We start from the raw sequence: 27,170 nt of genomic DNA, 5'->3' as shown, positions 1-27,170 counted from the left end.
AAATATTACGAACAATGTCAGCGATAATATAGTTAATTAACATAAATGCGCTACTTCTTCAATTACCTTATTCACTTAAGGGCCTATATTGTAATTGCGAAATTGAAGCCTACGAGTAGTGAAATCCTCAAACAGAAACCATGCAGGTTAGTTCCCCTTTCGAGATATGCAATCTTAAAACGTGCCACGAATTACATTGGCGCGTAACAGTTAAATTTATTAAAAGCATGCCTCTAGCGATTCGGGACGGATATCTCGGAACTGGTGCTAGTTAAAGAATTTTTTTCTGATAAGCAGACATATGACTTCACGACTGCCTGGTTTCAATATCGCAATTATAACACGTGCCCTAAGGTTAGTAATTGAAAAATTTATTATCATATTTTAGTTAATTACTGAATTATCGTTAAAGATTTTCTTGCTGCTAATTTCTGCCTAACCACGTACCCTATCAGAAAAAAAAAAAGCCGGCAGATCCCACGCCCTGTGGGAATCGATGTTATGAAAAGTAGTGTGCGGGGGGAGCCTACCAAGTTAACGAAACGACCATGAAAGCACCAAGACGTAGGAGGCTGTTTCATGACCTAAATGACACACGTGTCATGATATTCATGTCATGACCTATCATTTTTGTTCGCCATACACTGTTGTCACACCATGTCAATTTTGCTACAAAACAAATTAACGAAAGGACCACGAGAGCACCAAGACGTAGGCGGCTAGATAGATACTCCCAAAGTGGCAAATGTTCGCCAAGAAATGCTTCGAATAATAATAATAAAAAAAAAAAGTCGTAGAGGCCTAGACACGAGTTCTTCTGAAGTGTACCGCATAAAAAGAAGCGCCCTGTATATTCTAGCGCATCGCAAGCCTTAGAAAGTGCACTTCACAACCACGTGCGGCATCCCCTAATGACGGGGCCCTTGAATGAATATTTAAACTCGGCGGAGAAGAGGCGCGGTCGCAACGCCAAGCAAAACGCGATCTCTTGCACGGAGGTTCACGGCTCTCGCACTCGAAGAGGAACCGCACAGCAGCCTTATACCACATTTTCTCGATTATGCCCTGCAATGCCCAAACGAGTTCCACACCAAGCATTAAAGAAGAAGAAAAAAAAAACAGCTTTATTTCTGGTCACGGAGAATACATTAAAAAAAATGTCGCATAATTTTAGATTTTAATTAAAACACTGTCCTGTTCTTAAATTACGCCATAATGAATATGAACCGACTAGCCTAGGCTAGCTCTCCAGATGACATGCTGCGCATCTTGTTATAGAGAAGACCATCAGCTGTGCTTCGACTGCGCACAACCACACCACCAGCAATAAAAGTGACCTTGATATAATTTCTTATTTTTATATTTAAAAAAACATTAATTTTAGGAAACGCACTTCAGCCTCTACGAATAGGTGCCTGACGTAGCGAACTCTCTTCAAGACGATAGCGGAGACCGAATATTTCAAGCGAATCAATTTTGCTCCGAAATATAGATTTGAGTGCAAAGCTCTAAAGCTAAGTTATATTTGAGTGAATGCGGTAGCGCGAGTGTAGAGAGGCTTCAGTCGTGTCTCCGCTTCCAAGGCGCTGTTCCGCGCGCGCGTCGCCACCAAAGGCGCCGGAACAAAACGCTACAGCAACAGCCTCGGACGCCAAACCACCGACGCTGCCTAGCGCTAACGGCGTTTCGCGGCGGCAGCGCCACGCCAGGGCGTACAGTTTCTGCAGTATATTACGAGAGCTCGCGTGCATATATACCCCTGCGCCGCTTCCCCAAAGCTTTTTACTCCCGCCGGCTCGCGTTATACGACCGCAGACGCCGTCACGCTAAGGTTTCGGGAAGAGAATAGGGAAAAAGGCGGGTTGCAGTTCCAAGTCATCGGGGAGCAGTTTCGAGAAGAGGAACGCAGAGGGGCGCCTCACGGCGTGAAATATGCGCGTTGTTGCCGGCGCTAAGGCTGCCCAGAGAGAAGGCCAGACAGCAAAGTAGTGTGGTTCAGCGCAGGGGGCGCCACCGGCGCCGGCGCTACCGTTAGCTGGCTGCATAGTCTACGAGGAGACCGCGTTGTGGGGGTTCGAGCAGTTGACACGGGCGCGCTCTCGCGCGCCTCGAAAGGCAATCTGCCGCGTCGTACTCCGTCGGGAAAGCTTTTTTTTCCCGGTAGTCCCTCGGGAGAGAGTATGAGAGTGAGAGAGAGGGAGGCCAGGGTTTTTCGGGAGTGTCGGTGGTGTCGGCTCGGGAAATACGATGGACCCTTGGCTTCTTCGAAACCGGGGTTAGGGTCGGCGCGGAGCCGGTGTTCCTGATTTCAATAGGGCGCGCCTTTCATTTCGCTCGCTTTTCGGTTGGCGTACCGGGTCGTTTTCGGCACACTTGGTGTACGTACTACAATGAATGCGTTGATAAAAGAGCGAGGGAGAGGGAGGGGAGTAGCAGGAGATGGCGGGTTTCGAGTTTGATGGCGAAGCCAGCGGTGTCTGGGCCGCGTTCGATGGCGTCGAGTGTGTCGTTCGGTCGTTTTTTCTTGGGTGGGGGAATTAAGGGAGTGGATGGAGAGGTTTGACTGAAGGTAGGTTTGAACGGGAATGAGTTCGGTCCAATCGGCGCCGCTGGGATTAGAAGTGAAAAGGAGCGTATACCGGTGCATCTGTTGCGGCCGGTGGTGGCGCTTGAGAAGCGTTAGGGGAAAAATGCCGGATGTGATGCGACCGACGCTTTTGTGGGAAACGTTGCCGTAAGCGGAATTCATTTAACTTTGAACTATCGGAGCGTCAAGAGCACCTGCTTGCCGCGTCTCATGACGGTAACGGCCTGCGTGTCGTATAGGAGTTTATAATGAGAGCCGGCTGCAGACTCGTAAAGTTCGCAAAGAACTTTCGAGTGCAGGTGGGAAACGAGCGAGCTTCGCAGGGGATCAGCAGGTTTGGGAACAACAAAGCTCGGTGTCGTCTCAGGTGTAAGGCAGCGGTGCACCGTCGAACTAGTACACTCGATTAATAATTAATGTGAAGAGGAACTGAAAGTTGGCCGAGTTGGTGGTATACACTGAATCATACTGTGCGCTCGCGCGTGCCTTCCTACTTTTCTTTTTTTTTATTGGCGCCAGTATGCCCTACGGCATAAATTACCCGCGTGTTTTGCACGCGCGACCCAAAGTACGAGTAATTAAGGTCGTGAAATTAGGCGCATATAACAAGATGCACACCACAGATTTGACAACATAATGACCCCACGAATGAGCGATGGTGCAGGATAGCACAAAGAGGCACGAAAATGGAACGCCGAATAAGTTTAGACTAATGAAGCGTTCTTTAAGAATTCTATTTATCATAATTCGGAGGTAAGAGCTTGGTCGTGTATTTCGAGAGAAAATAAATGTCAAGGTTCCATCTTTTTTGCTTCGTTTTCTTTTTATTTTTTATTTACATTTCGCGCCGGAGCTTAGTGGCAGCGCATCAGTGTTACGTCACGGATTACAAAAAAAAAAAAAAAAAAACATCAGTTGTGGCTCAGTAAGTGTTTTTGAAACACCGAAGGTACAGTCGGTATTACGGACCATGAAATCTGAGAAAAAGACGAATATCTCCTTAGCCTCACAACGCAGCCTGATATTTGAATTCGAGGCCTCGACTAGAATATGCTGACAACATTCTCGTAAACAGTTTTACCGCCTACTGCTACAGGCTGCTCGGGAATTGAACGTTTTCCGAGATCTCATGGTCCGTAAAATTTTGTTGTTGACTGAACAACGTTGGCCGGCTCCTTACAAGGCACCTGTCAAACGCGTCGCGAAAAAGCCACTACCCAGACGTTAAACACTCCTAGAAGCGATGAATCACGTGCACTTCAAAACTTCCGAGCAGTAAAAGTGAGGAATACTCAAAATTGGGCTATCACTATAGAAGCTTATCGGTCTTTATTAGCGCGCCAAAGCGTGATATGCTTTCAAGTATTGTGCGAGCAGTTTCTTTCAGGCAGGCAGGGGACGTATGCATATGAAAAACATGCTTTTGGAAAGGACGGTCCTAAACGATGGCAGCTGCTTTCTGAAAGGTTCCGATAAGTTCCAACGCAAGACCAGAGACATTTATACTAAGCTAAAGCAAGCTGCTACTATGACGTGTAAACAAGTTAGTCCTCTTTTGTTGCATTTTCTTGCATAAATGTTTACCAGTCCTATTCATTAGTTTCGTTGTAACTATAGCAGTTATTTATCCTGCTTTATATCATCCTAGGAACGAGCATCAGGTAAAGTAAAAAAAAAAAAAAATGCGCAAGCGCTGCGGTAATTAAACGCAAGGCACGGTTATTCTTTCACGTCCATCCGTTAACAAGGGACGCGTATGGGTCCCCAAGCCGCCAACTCGTTTTATTTTGATCTTTTATTCTTTCTTCTCGTTGCTTGGAGAGCGCTCGTTTACTTCTAACAGTGCTGCCGCTCGCGACAAGGCGCTTCGACTATAACATTGGACTATACCCGCATTGCTTTGCACATGCATTTCTCCTAATGATCCGAGAGCAGCATACTATTCACAATTCATAATGCAGACAGCTCTGTCTCACTGCCACCGGAAGGACGTGCTCGAAAACAACTCCCTTCCCACCTCATCACATACGCAGCGGCACAAAAACGTCTTCGATACGCGCGTTAAGAGGAGATGGCGTTTCGATACGCGATCTCTACTGCGATTCTCCTCATTTCCGCGCTAATGACTGTGTGTGAACGCTAAGCGTTCACACACAGTCGCATTTGTAGTTTCGCGATTTCTTCGGCCGCGACGTTCTCGATACTCGACGGCTTCGCTCATTTGCATCGGGAACAAGCAAACCGCAGCAGTTAAGCCATCAAGTAAGCGTAGAGAACCAGGAACGGTCGTTTTTCCGATCGATTTGACCATTATGACCGACTATGGACGAACATTTTTGAAAAGCTAGCTATTTCCGTGTCACCCCCCTCCTAACATACAAAAAAAAAGAAATAAAGAAGAAGACTTTGCAAATGATGATAAAGACGAGAAACTAGACACTATAAAATTTGAATTTCGAGAGCAGGCTTCAAACTTTCGCGCTCAGAAATCGTAGACTCAAGCAGCCATTCTTGTTTTCCTCCGAATGTTTCCTTCCTACTCCTGCAAGGCTAACTGCTTTCTTAAGCATTCTTTCATTTAAATTATGATCGGTATCTTTTGAATTTTCATTATCTTTTTACTTTCCCATTGTCACTCAATTCCTGTCCTAGCTATCAGATACAATAAGCTTGTTTCACGTTTTTATGCGACGACGACGACGACGACGACGACGACAACAACAACAACAACAACAACAACAACAACAACAACAACAACAACAACAACAACAACAACAACAACAACAACAACAATAATAATAATAATAATAATAATAATAATAATAATAATCAAACCCACACGTATCTAAACAACTATTCAAAAAAAGTCGATTAGTTTCATGGATTTTCCAGCATACCTTTCAAAAGTCTTGGCCTGAACTTTTTTTACTCTTCCAGTGGTCTTTGATTTGGGTGGAACCACTCTGTTTTAGCCCCATGAACGTTTCTGGAACCATTTACAATTTACCGAGCAAGACCGAAACATTTTATGCTCAATTTTTATAATTCCTTCTATTCTCACTTCTTTTACTGTAATATTTACCACTTATAACAATCATTCAATGCATATCGGTGTTACTCCTAATTTCCAATTTTCAGTATTCACTTCATATTTGACAAAACTCCTTTTACATTCTTGACCTCACCTACCCTCCCTCTCCCGTCCGTAGCCGACTTCTCAAAGTGAGTTGCACCATTAGGCCGACCAGCAACCTAGCAAATATCAACACGTCCGGGGTTTCATCAAGGCACTCATTTACTATGCCTTGTTTGATCGACGAGGCGATCCCGCCGCGCGCCCAGCAAGAACTAACCTCCTGCGTATGTCCACTCCCTCCGTATCGCTCTTTTCGAAGACATTCCTTCACTACAGCAGCGTCGGAAACGTAGGAGTGACCGTCTCCGTGCGGAGATCAAACACGTGCGTTTAGCACAAACATTTATCTTTCTAATCTAAGTTGTAATTGACGATGGCGATGTGCAGTCGAAGTTGCGCAACAGTCGCGCCGAATCAATTTAGAACTTACACCGAGAATTTCGCAATACAAACGTTCTCATCGCATGCCACACCTTCAGCACATATAAGTTCATCTTAAAGACGTGTCGCGCGAGTCAAGCATCGCTTCCTCCACACGCGAGCTCTATTTCACATCTCTGCCTTTCAATCCTCTCAACTACGTCTTCGAGACAATCTCAAACAACAAAAACGGGCCCCGCGCTTCGTAAACTAGACGTTTTCGAACAAGCAGAACGCTTTCGACATTTCAGAAACGTCTTCTAGACGTTTTCAAACAAACAAGACGTGTTCGGCAATTCAAAGATGTCTTCTAGACGTTTTCAAACAAACAAAACGTATTCGGCGTTTCAAAGATGTCTTCTAGACGTTTTCAAACACACAAAACGTACTCGGGACTTCAAAGATGTCTCCTAGACATTTTCAAACAAACAAGCCCGTCCGCCGCGTAGCTTAAACTTTCCACATCCTACGCCTACGTACAAACACACGCACACCTGTCTTCATCGTGGTGGTGATCCGTCGATCGGGTTCGAGAAACCAATCCCCGCGCGCTGAAGGCGACTTACGACGGACAGACGACGACGTGTAGGCCGTCTGCGATAAGAGTTCGGGGAGAGCCGCGCGCCCGCTCACTCGCGTATCCAGTTTCACGCCAAGATAAGGCTCGCGTATTAGTAATCCGCGCCGCGCGCTGCCCCCGCCAACCAAGCTATAGCAACGCTCGCGCCCACCGCTGCGGCTCTAAGGAAGGCGGCATCCACTCGGGACGTTGGTACATACACTCCTAAGACATCACGAACCGGAGAGGAGACGTCTGCAAGAAAGAAAAAAAAAGGGAGTGGAGAGATATGACGTAAGAGGAAAAAAGAAAAGAAACGAGACGACGAGAGTAAAAAGGTTTGGAAGGAGAGATGTTAGAATGAGGCGATCAATTCGCGAACGTCCCCCCCCCCCCCCCCCCCCTTTTCTTCAGATAAGCTGGATCTCTCGCGGGCGAACGGGGTTTGCTTGACTCTCGGTTTTGCTGCGTTTTGACGGCCAGCGCTGCCGCCGAAAGTACGAGGGTTGTATAACACGACGTCTCATTAATACCACGCAGCATCGTGGAAGATGGGCCAATGAAGGGCCGGCTTAGTAAAGCCGGTCGCACTTAAGCACTCTCAACGCAGTTAAGTGCACATGTTTGTTTTTATTGCTGTGTCAACTTTGGTGTAGTAACTTCTAAACAGACTTTACCACATGGACACTGCGGTATAACCATCGCGATAACCTTTATTATAGGCGCACATTCTGTCATTACTTTGCGGTAACTTCTAGACAGAAGCTGAACATCAGTGTTGTTAAAGCGTTGGTGTAAATATTTCGTAGAGCGTATGAGTTTACACCTACCTATTTCACTGAAAACCAAAATAAAAAAGGTCACGGAGGTAACACTCGCATGAATTGTTCTTGCATTGCCACCGTGTATAATTTGGCCGATGTAAATCGCCGGAGATAAGGCTGTCTAAAATAAAGACGAAGTCCCCAACGCACTTTCTTTCGGTCGTAGTAACGGTTGAATGAACGGCTAGGTGGCTTTGCTCGGTGGTCTTAGCTTGCGTTACTGGTGCCGAACCCCGACACCAGCCCAAGGGCCTAGTCGCTTATACAAAGCAGCGTTTCCGTTATAATGATGGTTGAAAACCTGCAGTGGGCAGATTTCTAGAGGTCAGGTGCGGTTCAATGAATCACGTCCTTGTGATACCAGGAGTTAACATCCTCAATGTAAAAAGAAAAAAAAAAAGCAAGGCTTACACGCTGGAAGCACGGCGTCAAACAAGTGAGCCGACGTCACCAACGCCAAACACGTGTCGAGACGGAATCATGAACACGGCACAGGCCCCTCTGTACCCGCTTCTAGCTTTTCTCCATTTAATATTACGGGCTCCCGGTTCAATATTGTGACGTATGTCACGGCTCACAGCGTAGAAGCTTTGCGTTTTCTACGAGGTGAAAACTTCGTAGTTGGAAGCCATCTTAAAGCCACGTTAAAACCAGCTAGTCGGAAACCCGTCAAACATGATAGCTAAGCAAGACGTACAGCGTGAAACGAGGCACTCCAGAAAAAGAGCAAGCCCATGCATGACGTGCGCTAATCGCAACCAGATTATCGCTTAAAATCGTCTAGACTAGTAGCCTATGACGTTGACACCAACGAAAGCCCCTATTTTCTCCGTTCATCCTCGCTGAAAACAAGTCCAGGTACCCTCATAAGACCACATATCCGAAATTGGGATCACCTTTCATTTTGCAAACGATCCCACCATAAATCCGCCGAATGATTCAATATGGATTTCACAGGGGCACCGCATAGGTATATATATCTTGCATTCAACTGCTATGTAATGTCCCACTGACGCCAGTATGTCTTCTACAGGCCAACTAGTTAACCAAGAAGCCAGTCCTTCCGAACGAGATATCCCAAGTCATTGATGGAAACGTTCCCTACACGCGCTCAATCAAAAACCTACTCTTGAAGCCAGCCCCAGTTTGCGCAATGCTGCACAGATTTAAACGTAAAGGGTAACTTTTTCTTTTATTGTAGTGGGAAAAGATCGCGCAAGGAAGAAAATTTGACAACGGCATCGTCAGTGAAGTCGTTGGCGCGGAGGCGGGAGGGGATAAGAACAGAACGCGTGAATCCATTGGGGGCCGGCAGCCGCGCTATCGCAACTAACAAATCGCGCGCGCTCGGTGCCGCCGGGCCGATCGCACCGGCGTCGAAAAAGAAAAGAAAAGAAAGAAAGAAAGAAAGAAAGAAAGAAAGAAAGAAAGAAAGAAAGAATGCAATAGTAAATGGCTGTTTTCGCTTTTACTCGCTGCGACTGCAGGCGCGCACCTTGAAGCCACGGCGGCGGGAATCAGCGTCGGCGTTGAAGGTTGAAAGGCGTACAGGCTCTTGGTGCCGAGGAAGGTGAAAAAAAAAAAAAAAAACATAGAGAAGAGAGAGAGAGAGAACTAAGCGCAGAGCAAGATAGGCAGTGGCGATCCGTCGGAGGTTCGCGAACGATAAAGGCGCTCCTCGGCGATCTCGAACATAAAGGGGCAACTTGAAGGAAAGGTATAGGTTGGAAAGTGGGTGAGAGGTAAGAAGGGGGGGGGGGGGGGAGGGGGGAGCGTACATCCTTGGCAGGGTTGGTTATGCAGCAGGGTTGGCGGACGGATATTCTTGGCTGAGGTGGATGCACTTAGAAACATTGCGAAATCTGAGAGAACAAAACAAAGCCCGTTCCAGGTCTGCGACCACAGTCCGCCGTCCACGGTTTGGGTGAATGCCTGAATCGGAGAAGCAGCAGATAGGCAAAGGTCTGTACGCATACGTAGACATCGGAACCGGAGCCCCTGGCACATCCTTCTCTCTTTAGATCGCGATTTACATAAGTGGCACGTAAGACCAAATTTAAACGGTGGCAGTAGTCGACTGCAGTCGAATGAAGAAACGATTTAAGACTCGCTAAAGGAAGCTCTGAAATCTGCCCCAGTGCAGGGTAGCAAAGTCGATATATACCTTCCGGTTAGCCTCCCTGCCTTTCCCATCTCATTTATCTCTCTCTCTCTGTATTTCCCCACGACTTATTAGAGCCGATCCTATGATCAGAGATATAGAGAAGGGAGGAAGGAAAGGGATGGGCGAGTAAAAGGATGACCAGCTTTCACTGCAGGTTGCTGTGCCTGTGCGCTTGAGGACATCGCGGGTGTACGTCGACCACGCTCCCAAGCGAAAATGCGATCGGTAGCTTTACCGTGTTTTGGAGTTGCTGGGGGTAAGTGATTGTTAGTCAGTACTGTGTTATGCGAGAAGTCGGCGTGTCTTATTAGTATGAGGACCCCGTTATACCTATAAGGAAGCGGTGCAGCTGCTAATTAAAGATGTTTTACTTGTGTGCATCTGCGTATCTTTCCCTCTATCAAAACCTTGGCGTGGCCCCGAAACTATGCAATGAACTGGGTACCAAGGGTTTGAATTTGACGTTTGACTTGCTCTATTCAGGCAGGTGGCGTACAAGGCACCGTGCACAGTACCACGCACCACGCCGTATGACGTAAATCACATCGTGCGCAGTATACTTCGCGCCGCATGCCCCGCACCATGCCATGTACCACACTATACCACACTGTACCACGCACGTTTCCCACACGATGCACCTTACACCGCACCGTACCGGCAACCTCCCCTGGCTGAGGTTCCCGGTCAATTGCGTCATTCGCAACACACAGAAAATGGGGCGGGGGTACACGTATTCGATTTACATGCAGCGCAATGAGTCAAGTGCAAAACGCACTCTTAAAAAAAAAAAAAGCACGTGCTTAATATCGCCCCTGCGCAATGCAGGCCACACAGGGTCTTGAAGGTGGTGGTCCCAGTAATGAAGGACGAAGCGGGCCGCATATGTACCATTATTCCTGTTTTGCGCCGTCGGACTCGCCCTCAACTCGCTCCTTTTGTTCGCGAGTCGAGAGCGCGTGGCACAACGGTAAAGGGCCCGCAGGCCGCCGCCGCCGCCGCGCGGATAGTACACGCCGCTCGCCGACGGATCATTTGTCAGCTCCTATGTCTCGCCATATACCATAAGGGAATAAGAAGGTGGGGAAGGTAAGAGGGCTGGCAGGGGGGGGGGGGACGAAACGAAGAAAACAACAGCAACACACATACGCGGGTGTAATCCGCGCACCACCATAACAGCGGTGCCTGCAGGTATATAACCTGGATGCCACGCGAACAGACGTGAGAACACACACACAGGCACACACAAAAAAAAAAAAAAAAAACGGAGCGCTACGCCACAAAAAACAAGAAAGGAGCGTAACGTCGCAAAAAACAATAACGCGCCAGCGGCGGCAGCGCCGAAGAAGGCTGGCAACATACATCATGGTCGCGGATAAGAAATGGTGGTGCCGGAGGAGGGCTCGCTGCCTCCATTCCTGTCGGTCTTTGGAAGGCGCGTTGCTTGCGCGATGCCCGTTGTGAGTGCTCCGGCTTCAATTTTCTTTGCTTTTGTTATTTTCCGTGTTTGCGGATACGTGTACCCCGGCAAACACGACCCCCACTCGCCTCCGGCACCCCCGTCGTCTGTAGGTCTCCTTGTTCGGCTTCCGAGAGGCTATGTAGCTCTAATAGCCCCGTACTTCCACGGGTGGTATACGCAGCGATCGCCGTGTTGCCAGGTGCGCGCACGAAGATGCTTATACGAGGAAACCCTTTTCTGCCCCTGCGCCAACTTGGAGCCACTGCAGTAATTACGTTCGGTCCCTGGCGCCCGCACTCACTATAGTGTTATAGCCGGCTCGATCTCGACTATATGACTCTCAGCCAAATAAGCCCCGCGGAATTGTGCCAAATTGAGGAATGTTATAACGTTTTCTCTGCTAACTTATCGTTCCACTCGAAAATGCGCTTGCCACAGAATTCGCGAGGGTAGACGGATGGACATGAAATACCGAGAGAAAGAAAAGAAAGAGAGATTATCTTTAGATTCAGGTTGGTCATGAGGTAATATGGAGAAAAGGCATCACCAGCACCATTAAAGACAAAAATCACGCAAACTCCACGAATGGACGCCGGCGCCCCAAGTCAATGACGGCGCTATCGAATGCCACGAACCCGTTTGCATGACATTACTAAACCCTGTCACATGAGCGAACGAACGCGTACAAAGTGTACCGTATCATGCCAGCCTCATCGCTTAGCGCGTCCTTGCGAATTTGTGTGGCGGTTTCTTTCATCACCAACGAGTAGGATTACCCAGTTGTCAGGGTATCGGAATAGCCGAATTGCCGTTGTCATGAAAGACGTTCGTCATCGAAAATAGGTGGAAACTGCCGATACACGAAACTCTGAAGGGGTTAATTGTACAGCCTAAGTCACTCACATGAAATAAATAAATAAATAAATAGTCTCGGCGAGAAGATGTGGTCCTGAAAAGTACTAATATGTTTAAATTTCGCGTTAGAATATCCATATACAGAGTAAATGTTTTCGTTACAACGAACAACAGCACTAGTCCCGATTAAAGTATCGGGATTTCTGTGCGCCAACTGGACGCATTTCTGGTCAACATCCCTGCGTTATACGTTTCTTTTCTCCAGCCTCTATAAAACTTTATTGCCAAAGCATGAGCTCCGGGAATGATTACAGGGCAAAAGACTTCGCTGTATACTTTAAAGCTACCGATGCGCCGCAAAGTTTGCAGCGGATTTCTGGCGAATCTTCGAATTCCACACCGACGTAGCCTATTTTTTTCGATTTACATTGTTGCAGTTTTCACTGATGAGCTGGTGTGTCACAGATACCCCTTTACAACAAACTTTATAACCACTACGCAGAACAAGTGTCTGCGTTCCTGTCTTCGAGTTAGTTTGTAGCAGTTTGTAAACGATACTGTATATGAACCACTTGTAAAGTGGAAATATTGCCATCAAGAGGTAGGCGCGAAGCCAGCAGAGCAATTCAACATTACAGTTTCTGAAATGTTGACTGTATACGAAGTGACTCCCCATATAAGAAAACTCTCGCTACAGCGAACATTTTGCCCGGTCCCGAGTGGCTCACAATAACGGGGTTCTACAGTGTCATTATTATTTTTATTTCTTCCTCCGAAAGACGAAAACCGCTTGGAAAAGAGCAGTTACGAGCCGCGAGAGATTAAAACCATTTCAATGAAGAACGGTCCAGGGGGCGCTGCTGAAGGGCAATGCCATAAAGACGGCACGGAGCATACATCACGCCAGAAGAGGCGTGAGGATGGCAACAGGGGGCGTTGCGGAGAAGGGGGGGGGGGGGGGGGTGCGCGAACGTTATGAGTCGCGAGGGCCCGGACCCCGCACTTACAAGCCTGCCTGCCGCGCCCCTCTTTCTAACTTTCAAGCCGTACGAGGCGAGAAAAGTCTTGCCGGTTCCCGCCAAGAAGACACTGCAGCCACATACATACACGTACGTACATACTTGATCGGTGTCTCTCTAAATACTTGAAGCGCCGCGGCCCAACTCTACGCTCACTACCGGAAGGAAAACGGTGCAGGGAAGTGGAGGCTGTGAGGAGTTCCAAGGAGGTCTCTAGTCCGCCGAAGCAAATGTGGAGTTTTTGCAGCGCTCTGTAAGCTGATATTTTTTTTAAAGAACCTTCCAATCCAAACAACTACCTAAGCCCACTTAATCTCGTTCGACTTAAGTTCCAGCAATAAGTGGATTTTTTTTTCAAACGTTTTCCCGCCGACTTAAGTGAAACGGCGTTCCACATAAAATGGAAGAAGACAAGGAACGGCGACTCACATATTGGAACTTTTTTATATTTAAATTCACATAACCATACATATGTGGAAGTATGTTCCAGTGAAATAGCGACTGTTACCGGAACAGCGTTGCGCATACCCGTACCTCTTATCTGGAAGATTCTTCTAACGCCTGTTACTGGAATTATGTTTAAGTGTGTGGGACATCGTTCCACACACATAATCATACACTGTCTGGTTCTTTACCGCCACCACAATGTGACAATATTACAACACCGCGACTAAGCGGTACACACGGGTGAATTGCTCCAGAAAGCCGAAAGACGCCGAATACGAGCCTTCCAAGGTGGGGAACTACGTTCTCTCGCGCACTTGCGAGATACTACCTCGTCACACTCCGCGCGGTTTCAGTATAGCAGCGCCATTGCTGCACGGTTTTCATGGAGTCGCTCACACACATACACCATAGTATATCGCACTTGCACGCTACGAACCTAGACACGCTTCTGCCGACTTGGTGGGGTGGCATATCGCGACGACGACTACGTCGAGTGGATAGATAGCCTGCCGACGGGATGGGAGAGCCTTGGGGGAGCGAGGGAAGACCTTACTCACGTCTCTCACTGCAGTACAGCCGCAGGCACCGAAAGGGATGTGGGAGGGGGGTGGCGGACGTCGTGAAAACGAGCTTTTGACTCATTCCGGACGTGGTTACACGCCATAACTTTTGGCTTCCCCATTTCGCCCGAAGAGCCACCATCCCCCTCAACGCCATTCCCATAAGGCACGCGCCCCCGCCGTTTTCTATGAGCGCCGACGCACCCCCACCCGAGAAACGGGTTCGCCCTATATCTATACCGCATTTCACTGCTCTCGTTTGTGTATAGGGTACACGGTCGCGCTCGTTATCTCAGGATTGACAAATAGGGAGACTGTACGTTCGGGGAGAATACGGATGATACTGCTTATTCATTTGTTTAGCAATTACGAAAGTATATGATTCCCTGTAAAGTCTATAACAGGACACTTGATACACTTGGACCCTTGAACCGTGGCGATGTCCGGGATTTAGATTGCGCTTCACTAGGCAACTTTTTCATGTCGGTGGCCTTCATTATTTGCATTTATATGTGAAAAACGAGCAGTCGACGCCTATTGGAGGCGCCAACATCTCCTAAACATCACATACTAAAGAAAAAAAGAAGCGCTTAGAGCCTTCCTGCGGGATACAGGCCACAATGAGACTGTAAATAACTTTTTTTTTGCTATTGCATTAAACCATTAAACTCCTCTCTTTTCTGTAAACAAAATACTTGGTCCATGGCCCGCCCCGCTAAACGGATATATGTTCTAGCAGCCCTACGAGAGTTCCATGCGGACGAAGGCCTAATTAATTTGCTTTGATATATAGGTTCTCGCGAAGTCTAATTACATTTTCTGCTTCCTTATAAAACTGCTAGTACAATATGACATTCGTATGAGCACGTATAATAGTGTTATTATTGCAGAGTCAGCATGAACTTCTATCAATGAACGCAATATGAGACGCTTCTTATCTGGTTAGCAATATTCTCGTCGTGTTGAAACGTTTTTAATGTAGATGCAGTATGTTTCTACGTCTCTGGTATGTATTTACGTGTTGTTTTGCGAAAGGGGTAGCCTCAATGTCTATGGATAGCCGGCTCTGGATGATCGCTTGATAAAAAGACGCTAATCAAAACAGTACACTAAAGAGTTAGGCTGCACTGGTAAATTCTGTTTCTGCAATGAACGAGGCCCAATTTAAACGGAATGTTTGCTTTGAATGTCCCTACTTAGCTTCAAAATTACCGCTTTCTTCTCTGTTGTCATTCTTATGTTGACAATAATGCGTTCGTTCTGGTGTTGTTAAAACTCATAAGAAGCCCCCTTGGCAGTTTTTTTTTTTTTTCAAGTCCGTGAGCTCACATTGTAATAATTCTGAATGAATGTATAAAGCGAGCGGTCCGAACAGCAATTGTTACTGCACGAGAAGGCTTTGCGAATTACCCTCACAAAAAATATTATGCAGATTTTACGAACAGTGGGTATCGATATTGTGCGAAGAAGCATTTTGCTAGTAGCTGGCTATTCAGCATCGTTCGGAATTATGCAATGCGTTAGCAGGTGGACCAAAACGAACAGCTATGTGCCTGACGCGAGCGAGTGTGTGAGGACAACAACAAGACAACGGTTAAATTCCTCAGAAATGCTAGAGTACACATACACAAGTGTTTCCTGGTAAATAGAGAACAGGAACACACCGCATTATGTATACGCGATGCCATGATATGGTGTATCTACAGGAAATTTCCATGCACACTAGACACCAACTACAAAGGAAAGTTTATTGATGTACTAATAACAATAACAGCAAGGGTGATCCTAACTCGGAAAAACGTGAGCACTTAGACTTCTAGGCAATAAAAGCAACTGTTCCTTTCGTCCGCACAGCGTCAATGAGTATTGGAATTTATTTGGGACCACTGCACAGGATCACCGAACTGAATAAACATCACGATCGAGCAACTGGCATTCTGCCATATAAAAGAAACAACCCAGCAATCTGGAACAAGTAATGAAACAAAGACTGGATACTACTTGAAGGGCCGAGTAGGATGGAGAGCTCAGGGTTAGCCAGCGTGTGTTGCAGTAGTGTCTTTACAGATAGCCTTTATATTACTTATTCAATTTAACATTGCGTTTACGTTCTGCTTTTCGCGATTTTTTTCTGCCGATTTACCGACGGTCTGCTAAATGCCGGCACCGTTTCAAGGAAGATTTGCGGAAGAGTTGTGTATGTCGCAAAAAGCAAGACACGAAGATAGGGTAGAAAAAAAAAAAAAAAAACAGCATGAAAAAGCAGAAGGCAGATAAATGAAAAAAAAAAAAAAAGCTTGTGGATATGAACTTCAGTTCTCTCACTATGCCTACGTTTCTCTCCCTGCCCTTCAATCCGTACTGGAGACAAAGTAAAAGTAAAAGCGAAGTAAACGTAGTTATAACAGGCACCGTGTCTATGCCGAAGCGAAACCGGCCCGAATCTCCAGAAAAGATAAACAAAACAGAGCGTGGAAGGCTAGTATCTAAGCAGTTCAGAGAGAAAAGAAAGCGGCGAGCATTCTCGACGTGTGTGTACAGCGTAGTGTCTTTCATTAACCTCCAGGCAGCAGTGAACGAGACCCGGGTCCGGGAAATAGAAAAGGGGAGGGGGCGAGGGGGGAGGGTTTCGTAGCACGCGCCGATGACCAGAGGGTCGTGTGACGGGACTGCTGAAGGGAGAGACCGGCCTTCCATCATTGCGCTGTAATCACAGGACATCAAAATTTCCCAGGCACGTTCGTCGGGGGACATTTTCTCCGGCCCAGCAGCAGCAGCAGCACCGGCCAGCGCAGGACCTCGGTGGGTGTCGCGCGGAGCGCGGAGGAGGCGTTCCGGTTTCGCTCGACGTACTCTTCTTCGTCGCCAAAAATGTCGCGTCTCTTTCCCGCTTAAAGACGCCGCGTGTCCCTTCCCTATATTGTCACATCCCTCCGTCCTTACCTACCTTCCGCAAGAGAATAAGGGCAAAGCCTCTTAATGCGACAGCGTTGAGGCGTTGGTTGCGGGCCCCATGTATAGCAGAAAATTCGGCGTCGGCGTCGCGTGAGCGAAAATGACCATATATATTCTATACGGCACTAAAGTTCGCCTTCTAGCACTAGAAAATCCGGTGCCAGCGTCTGGCGTCCGCCGTTGGCATATGGAACAATGGAACATATGGAACACTAGACAAGCTTTTCTCTATTTGCGCTGCATTTCCCAACTAACAATGAACCAAATCACCGAATTCAAAGTCCTGCGTGCTTATTTAGAATTTTTTTGAAGTTCTGTTCTTCAAAACAACTAAAGGAGAGATAAGGTAAGGTAGTGCTATTAAGATAGTTTCCGAGTAAGTGTTGAATATTAGTCAACCCGTCACCTAATCTCGGATGCATTATGCACACGCGTCATTAAGTAGCGCACAGCGATGACTTTAGTGCCCTATAGAGTGTTTTAATTGCGCTCACAGGATGCCAGCGTCTGGCGTCCGGCGCCGTAGCCGCCGGTGGCATCCTGTGAGCGCAATTAAAACTCTCTATACGGCACTAAAGTACTTCTTGTATACCACCAAAGTTGCTCATACCTTGTCTTACATTGTTTACAAAGTTATTCCTCGGAATTTTGAGATTTTACATTAATCAAACAAGTGTCACGAAACAAAACGCCGACAACGAATTCCTTTTATGTTAAATATTCTCAGACTGAAATCTTAAAAATGCGAAACAATAACAGAAGATCAGCCCACGCAAGAGGCCGTGTTTCTACCAGAAAGCGCGCATTCGTGCACAGTGTTCATCGCCAGCGTTTCCCGATAAACATTACGGTTACATAAGCTGCAGTGGCCGGGAAGCTTTAGTTAGATGAAATAAAGTTTTATCCATCCATGGCCGGGAAGCGTCACAAGCAGTCAGGGATCTTTGAATGCAATCGCGTTCCACTCTTGAAGGTGAAGCTTAAGCGTCCTGCATTTTTTTTCTCGCCACGATTCAATTTAATACACGAATTACAAAAACATGTAAGGACAATCTAGATAATCCGTCCGTCCCTCCGTCCGTCCGTCAATCAGTCCGTGCGTCCGTCACTCGGTCCATGCGTCCATCCATTCATCTGTGTTGAAATACTGCTGCCCCGTATGAGGCCATATTAGTAGTGATAATGCAGCGTCGGCGAGAGCAATTAACATAAAATGTCAAATAAACACTGCGCGATATATTGTCAACAGAAGAAATAATACTCAAGGGGGCGCATATTGTATAGACGCTTCTACTGATTTGTTATGAGGGATAAAAAAACAGATATTGAATTGAAATTTGCTCAACGCCACGCGTCTATATCTCCGGCGTCAAAAGCGGTTCTTCCATCCGCGCAGAAAGCAAAGTACAATATTCTGGCAGGTATTCAGTGATACACTCACCGAAGCATTTAGATGCATCGGAGAATACTTAAATAATTAGATTAGTTGTAAAAAAATAATTGTGCAGGTATGATGCACATGCCGCATTATACGTGAAGCAAAGCTTTGGTGAAGTGGTTAAACAAATGCTATGTGATGCGCACAAGTGTTTTTACAGCCATCCCACGCAACGTGCAATCTCATGCAATTTTATGCACCACGAAGCGAAATGTATTTGTTGAGTGAAATTTGCGAAAATAATTGTTGTTCTCCGTAGTCGGGACGTTTTCGAGGTTTGTATATGAGGTTTATAGAACTGCGTAACTCGTATGGGGTATGTGACACATAATATTGTAATCTACAGTCCACGGCGCACCTGTAGATAGTCCTTCGGCTCTGCGGATACCGACCATAGTTAACTTCACGAAGAAAATGTACAGGCCGAATAAAGTAGGCGGAATAAATTTCCTGCGAGGTCCAAGCATCCCGCTCCCTGCAGCTTCTACACCACTGCACGTTCTTTCTCCGGCACCGAAGTTCACAGTAGCGAAGCTAAGGAAAAGCACCGAGGACGGCAGCAAGAAATAACAGCTGCTGCTGCAGCTTCCAGCGTTGTGGATACCGCGAGACGAATGCCGGTGACCGAGTGCTCCTGTCAGCCCGATGAGCGCTGGACTTGTCGGCCAATCGGATTAGGGGCTAGAGCCCCGAGATTCGGCCGAGATCGCTCCGGGCAGCCCTTCTCCCTGCTCGCTAATGACTAGCAGCGACCCCACGCGCAAGACCAGGCGGGGGTAGAGCCCCGGCGAGCGAGCCGAACAGCCGTGGGCCTGCTTGCAGGATGCGCGCGGCCGCTGACGCTTTGCCTGCAGCGCTGCCTTCCTGCGACTGCGACGCCCCCTAGCGGTTACCACAGACGCGTAGCGCCGCAGAATCGCATCAACCCTTTGCAGGAAAGAAGACGAAGGGAGAGAGAGAGAGAGAAATCAAGGAGAGGAAAGGTCAAGAGGTCACTAAGACGAGCGTACGGTTTGTTACCCCCACTACGGGGTTAAGGAAATGGGAACAGAAAATGAACAATGGCTGAACATCCATGCCCGAAGGAAGATGCACGTGATGATATACGGGGCTTTATGGTGCAAGGGCAAGCTAAGGCCAAAGAGCGCCAAAAAAAAAATGGCGTCGAGCATTCAATGGATTGATGAATTACAGTGGGTACACCTATAGATGTAACATGGCCGTATACATGACGCCTAACATCACTCGCTGCATAAGTGCGAAACACATATATAGTAACTAAACCTATAACAAATGGCTGTAGTAAGGTGTGCTATAGATACATATGATGCACGGGGGGACTATTAACCAGTGCTAAAACGGGCACATGCAGTGTGCATAACTGGGACAGAGAAGACAAACACAGCGCTGTGTGTGTCTTTCTATAAACCTGTCCCTGTCTTCCGCGCCGAGTCAGTTTTGTCACGAATTAGGCTACCAACCAGCCCAATGCCTCTACGCTTGTCCGCCATGAACCAGTGTTGGTAACATAACAATAAAATCACAAAATTTAGCGAGATTTTAATCACTTAACAATTTCTTGCCTTTGTCGAATGGTCGTCCATGGAAACGGGCGGTACGCTGCATGTTTATTCTTATTTTCGTCCTTTCACTTTATCACTGCCTCAAGGGCAACGACGCCCTGGACAAAAAAGAAAAAAAGACGAAAAGAAAACTCCAATGTCGAGCAACTGTGTTTACACGGACGAAACGCGAAAAAGCACACCGGGGCACCAAAACAATTGGAAGGCGCGGCCAGCCCTTGCTGCTACGCGCGGCCCGAGAGGGACTTCGTGCAGTGCGGTGATGCCTACATGTCGCGTCAAACCAATCTGGAACCAAAAGTACTCAAACCAATCTGAAACTCAGGGCGGCTCCGGCGGCCGCGCGTTGTATCTTGAAAGCCATCTGCGTCGGGGACACAGTCCGCCGTGCGCTGTGTTCTTGCGGTTTAGTTAACGTTGATGCGAGACCCAGCACGAAGGTCAATTCGCTCGCTGCTGCCGCCGCGCTTGCTCACTCCGGCGTTTTGACAGCGAGTTTCCGCGCTCATCGAGTGAGATTTGTTCATATTTGCTTGTGCGCGCGTGACACCATGCTTGTTCATTTAGTTAGTATGCCTTTGTTTACTGGTTTATACGGCCGATAAAACGATTATCCTTACTTCGTATAGCTGCCCACTAATTTGCTATCGCAATCGATGTAGTTGTAGTAAAGGCGAAACTACAACTATATATTTTTTTCTAACCAGGAAACACACGGATAATGTAAAGTCACTTGTAATAAAACTCAACTAGTTGTAACTGCTAATTTCCACCACGTCTCGTGTTTTATAGTCATCCCGTTATGAAGACCTTCATTAGGCTAACTTGCACAATATGATGACCTTGCAGAAAAGCCACCTACCCTTGTCGCACGCTTTATCGTTTAACAGAGCTCGACCAGGATCGTTCTTGGCGCACTAGGCCGGTCCTTACAAAAATCATGCGTGTTATTCTACTGCAACTCAACAGAATGTCTATTGAAGACATCCAAAAAGTGAACAGAAAGACCACTTATTTTTTTGTGACGACTTTTAAATGGGAGTATTCGTTGCCGAGCGGCTTGCTCAACTCGTATACCTTTGGCTACGCTGAATGGAACTGATAAAACGAAGTACAGCTCTGCACGTGAGCAAAAAGAGAGACCTATTTCGTCCGAAAGGAGGAAGGAAAAAAAAAAGTAAAAACATGGGTATGAACAATTGTGCAGCGGCAGATCATATTTCTCAGAGAACACGTCCATTTTTCTCGGAACAACAATTTCTGTCGAGGCCTGCAAGTTGTGTGTGTACTGCCAAGACAAAATAAACGGGGTGATTCGCTGTATGACGCGTGCTTGCGCAAATCGTGTTTGCGTGTGCGTTCCAAAAAACTGCCGTCACATTAAGCGTGCGGTTTACCTTCGAATAGTTTTATAGCCCCAGTTACAGTGCCGATAGTGCGCGGGCCGGAATTTGCTTAAAACAAGCAAAGGGGTAGCCTGATTTACCGCAACTGAAAAGGAGCCGTACCGAAAAAAAAATCATGCGAGATAATTCGAACAAACTTCGAAACGCAACTCGATTACTCCTGTGGGAGAAGCCAGCTTTATAAATGAAGCACCCAGCATTTGCTTATAACAAGCGAAGGAGTAGACTGATTTACCGCAACTGAACACGAGGATCGAGGGCCGAAGCAACAAGATCATGCGAGATATTTCAAAGAAACTTCCCAGCATAACGCGATAACCCGTGCGAGCGAAGCCACTTTCGTAATTGAAGAAAACATGTGCTACAAAATAGGATTGCGATACGTATAATCAGTGCTGTAACTCCACCTGACCCGCCGAGGGGGGGGGGGGGGGGGGGGGGGGGGACGGCTGGGTCAGTGACTATGGCATGATTCAGCAGCTGTTCGTGAGGAGTTGAGGTGACCTCAATCCGCCTTTTGCATATCCCGAGTGCGCATGCGCTGTACCCTAGCGGCGAGCGCCGAAAACGCTTTGTACGGCGTCGGTGGTTCGTGCAGCTGACGACGCACGCGTATGAAGCATAGTCGTCAAGGACGCGAACTCGTTATTGTCGGCGCTGTGCCGGTCGACGACGCGGTATTTTCTGTGTGTTTCGGTAGAACCTTCAGCTGTTCCCAGCGATATTCGGCTAACGTTCGGTACATCACAATATATGTCCACACGACACCGATGTCGGTCAGAAGTCGACCTCACGCCGGCGCCAACGCTCGGCCGGCTGCAGTTGTCATACTGGGCCAGTGGGAGACCTATATTATAATACAAGTATGACGAAGAAGTGACCGACGACGCGACCGACGACGCGACCGACGACGCGACCGACGACAGCGAGTGATCGTAGCGTGTTAAGCTTTCGTGCCGACGACGCCGACAAAACCAGTGTGCTGATCGCCGTGCGAGCGGCCGCCGAGTGAGAACATCGCACCGACAACGTGAATATCGCCGCAAATGCGCTCGTGTATGAATTTATTGACGCTCATATTGAGTCGAAACGTGCTTCCGACGCTAATTTGCACGATTTCCAACCCTTTACAGCCCTCCACATCAAGTTTGAGGCGCTGTCGATCTCGTTCAGGCAGCTTAATTAGGCATAACACAGCCTACGAGTTCGTCCGCTACCGGCGGATCTGAAATATAGGATAAGCAAATACGACGAAGGAAACTGCTTAAATTATTCCTGCTGTAGGGCCACACGACACAATACAATGACATAGCTGTCCAGACAGCTTTGGCAAAATAGGCCATCTATGCAGCAATATGCACAGAGGTGATGATGATGATGATGATGATGCCCCAACACTTGGCAGAACCCACTGAGGGGGATAGGCCACGAACCGGGTGGTATTATCATAGAAATTTAAAACAAATTAATTTATTAATACATAAGTATAAGAATAAAAATAAATGACTAATTGACAGAGGAATTACCCGCTCTAGCTTCATCTTCTTCTTTCTGGGGTTTTACGTGCCAAAACCAGTTCTGATTATGAGGCACGCCGTAGTGGAGGGCTCCGGATTAATTTTGACCACCTGGGGTTCTTTAACGCAAGCACACGGGCGTTTTTGCATTTCGCCTCCATCGAACTAGCTTCATGAACAAAACACTGCCGTGCTGCTCATGTAAACAATGGATACATTTTGTCGTAGTCCATTGCTTCCACGCGTCTGATTAACAGCATCGTATTATTATTTCATTCAGGTGTGCTTACTTAGTTGGGAAATGCAGCACAAAGACAGGGACAAAGAAAATATGGAACACTAGACAAGCTTTTCTCTATTCTTTGCGCTGCATTTCCCAACTAATAATGAACCAAATCACCGAATTCAAAGTCCTGCGTGCTTACTTAGCATTTTTTTTTAATTTCTGTTCTTCAAAGCAACTAAAGGAGAGATAAGGTAAGGTAGCGCTATTAAGAGAGTTTCCGAGTAAGTGTTAAATATTCGTCAACCCGTCACCTAATCTCGGATGCATTATGCACACGCTTCATTAAGTAGCGCACAGTGATGACACTACGGTTGCCTAATGTTGCAACCGACGATTCACAAATTACGCAAGCTCCATCCTGACGCGACACTCGACTAAACACAACCCTACGAGTACAAGATTGAAAGTGATAAGGCCTGCAGAAAAACGAGGGGAAAAAAGGGAAATATGGACTGCGCGCAGAGGTGCCGGGTGGGAGGAGTTGGGGGACGAAAGGAGCCAGGATCTCACCGAGCACGAGTTTTGCGGAGAGAACAAAAAATGACGTCGAGTAGCTGTCACCGAGAGCATCGGCTACGACAACGTGGCTTCCTCAAAAACGAAAAGGCAGCTGTGGGGAAAAAAGAAGAAGAAACGGGAAGGAGGCATCGCAGAAAGACGTTTAAAGGGGAGGCGAGGGAAGTCGAGTGATAAATTAGGCTTGTCAAAAGGGATGAAAAGTATGAAGAGGAAGCGAATCATTGGGGAAAGATGGGAGAGGAGTTTCTTTTCCCGGTAGCACACTATGTACAAACGCAACTCTAGCTCCTTTCTCCCCTTTTCCCCTGCGTTTCCCCCTTTTTTTCCTTACCTCGGGGTTCGGATTGGCTTTGAGACAGAGGAGGCCGTCGTAAGACGACGGTTATGAAAGGGAAAAAAAGGAAAAAAAAGAACCATATTTGAAGGGAAGAGAATATATTACGCAAAATGAAACACAATCTCAAACAGAGCAAGTACATGCGATAGGAGAGCAGCGAAAAGATGTGCAGCTCGCAAATCGAGCGCCAGGACCAACGTCGGATGAAAATCCTCACGCGTCTAAAAAAGATTCAAATAGAAAAACTCCACTTCCGAAATAAAAAAAAAGGAAAGAGAAGCATCTGCAGCGGGCGAGAGATGAGAAAGCTGTAAGGAAATTGGAAAATGAGAGTTCTTTTCGCGAAAAGGCAGATATGAGGATCTAGAAGCTGTCTTTTTTCTTTTTTTCGGTTGTATTCCACCTTGCTATTTGGTCATTGCTTGTAAGGCCGTGCTGACAGCGACGACACGAGTTTTCGTTCTTCGGTTTTCCGGATCCTTCTAAGAAAGTGAGAGCTCACGGCGAAGTAAGCGTTAACGCTCTAAATACAAGGTTATTCGAAATAGAAAAAGGTAAGCACGAAAGGTAAAAAAAAAAAAAAGGGAGCCGCGAGTATGCTGTAATTTAAGACGACGGAGCAATCATTTCTGGAGCTTTCGTCGTCTGTTCGTTTTGGTTCATCACTCGCGACACGAGTTTCGTACCTTATCGTCTGCTCCCGTTTTATGGAGACAGACGGCGCAGTGTCACTCGCAGGTAAGGAAGCAATTTCTTTTTTGTAGCGCGATAGTGTGTCACAGAGACGAAATTGGCATGCCGGCAGAACGGTTACATTTGGACACGAGATACCGGAAGGCAGATAACTTGTTCAAGGAAGAGAGAGATGCGCAGACATTACTGATAAGCAGGGAATGTTAGTCTGGCTGCTCGCCTGGCATCATACTCCAGGTTCTGAGTGATAATTATAATAGAGTAGACAGTGACCCCACAACACAGAAAGATCACGGACACTCACAGGCACACATATACACAATGAAGCAAGTCAGAAAGCTTCGGTATAAGGTCTGAGGACCGTAGAAACTTGTTTTATCATTCCCTTAGATCGATACTTTTGCTACTGAACCGCGCTTATAAATCACGAATTCATAATTGCAAGAATGCATGTGTTCCTACACATCAATGGATACCCAAAGACCGTGAAAACAATCCTACATCACGATGTACAGCGCTCACGGAATGGAACGCGTCAATTTAGGCCTAACCAATGCGCATACTTGCGTTTGCAACGTTGGCAGTTCTTGCGACATCGGCGTCATTTTGTTTAATACACTTAGATCAGTCCGCGTCACCTTTAGTGACCATATCCTTCGCGAGGTTGTATATAATTCTGGAGGAATTGCACATATTAATTGTTCCACCTTAATGATCTACTGTCGCGTTTCATTCCATGAGCACTGTATACATACGGTCTTGATTCTGGTACGGATGTGCAGCGCGCAGATGCGGTATCAGGCCGAACTAAACACGACCGTTCCATGACATTGACGTCATATAACGGGAGATATACCTTGCCGTAAAGATTGTGATGTGCTGTATTGGTTACGCTCTATTATGATCACTCGTTGATGAGAGCAAGAAGACAGAACACGATTTTTACAGGAAGCATGTTCAGGCACTGCGACCAGGAACGGTGGGGGTAAAAATCAGTACTTTATTCTATTGCGCGCAGGCTGTACCCAAGAAAAATTAGAACGTACGGCCGAAGCCGAGTGGGTAATAAGATATCGCGTTCCGAGCAGTTTCAGAAAGTGTCCAACAGTCCAGTGTTAAGCAACCCCGCTACGGCCTTAAAGTTTGCGTAGCGATGTGACGTATTTAAATAAAGGGTTTTCTCGAGAGGACGCTACAGCGCGGCGCCAATTAACTGAGATAATAAAGTTTATTCCTATCCTATCCTCCCTATGTGAAAGCGCATGTAAAACGCAGAACGGCTCTCATGGGACAACCGATGGACCGATTCGAATGAACATTTGTTGCCTTTGAGAGATAAAGTTAAATTCTAGCAACTGCAGGAAGCAGAACTTTTATTCATGTCTTGTATAGTTCTTGCGAACATTTTTGAAAATTGGTAAGTTGACACCTGTGTAATGCCCCAAAACAGCTGCGCATCAAGATTAGAGAAACGTGTTCACCTTTATTTATGGCCATAGAGAACACAGTTTTGAAAAAAAAAAAAAAATCATGAACACCACCAATGAATCAGTACTTAAGTTAGAGCAAAATTACCATAGTAATTATTTCTTTGCTAACTAGTCTGCTGAACTATTCGCAAATGATAACATGCCACAGCGCATCAAAACCTATTTACAAAATGATATATGTGTTAAGCTTCCTACGCCTATACAAACTCAAATTTTGAGCAAGCTAAACAGCACTGCAGATATGATACGCGGGCATTATAGGGTTAAAATAATTGAATCAGAAATGTTTACAAATCACAAACTTCACCAAAAACCGATATCGCTTGTCCCGTCACCTGCAATGTTCGCCGTGTTTGTTCAGTGCATTAGGTCTGATAAATCATTCTTCGTGATAAATCAGGCCAATATGAGAAGATGTGGAATTGGGACGTATTGGGGAAAAAGGGCGCTAGGGAAGGAGGACATGATCGTCGTGAGTTTTCTTTCTGGACGCCCAGAGTATACTTGAAAGCAGGCTCGTGGTTAAACATGAAAAGCCGGCGTCATGACCACTCGGCGTGTACCTTCCATCACATAGTAGTTGGGAATTAAAATGTCAATACACAGCGCGCGCAATGAGTTGGAAATGTAACACTCACCTTCACAGCAGGAGGGGCATGGCGCAATCGCAATGCAGGATACGGTGGCCGTTCATCCAGAAGAAACACTGCGAAAGAAGAGGGAAGAAAATTAGGCCTGCCCGAATGACTGCACACGTTGGCGTTAATCTGCATGCACGGTACTAGACAGCCCTGTTCGGGAGTGGTTCAATGCTCAGGATAGGGACCCATTGCACCGTCTCTTATCGAGAACTGGGCCGCGATCTCGCAGCCATGCCTTCGACTCGATTCCATGCCACTGTTATAATCCACCGTTC

At 46.8% G+C, this 27,170-nt stretch overlaps 1 protein-coding gene across 1 annotated transcript in view; it reads right to left on the bottom strand.

The window, feature by feature from the left end:
- LOC119433519 (latrophilin Cirl-like) overlaps positions 1-26,955 on the bottom strand; it is a 290,667-nt gene extending 263,712 nt beyond the window's left edge. The window contains 1 exon segment of the mRNA XM_037700760.2: positions 26,893-26,955. The gene's annotated coding sequence lies outside the window, so the exon portion shown is untranslated.
- Between the last annotated feature and the right edge of the window lie 215 nt (positions 26,956-27,170).

Source organism: Dermacentor silvarum, chromosome 11 (assembly GCF_013339745.2).
Source record: "Dermacentor silvarum isolate Dsil-2018 chromosome 11, BIME_Dsil_1.4, whole genome shotgun sequence".
Taxonomy (NCBI): Eukaryota; Metazoa; Arthropoda; class Arachnida; order Ixodida; family Ixodidae; genus Dermacentor; species Dermacentor silvarum.
This window is presented reverse-complemented; position numbering and strand designations above follow the sequence as displayed.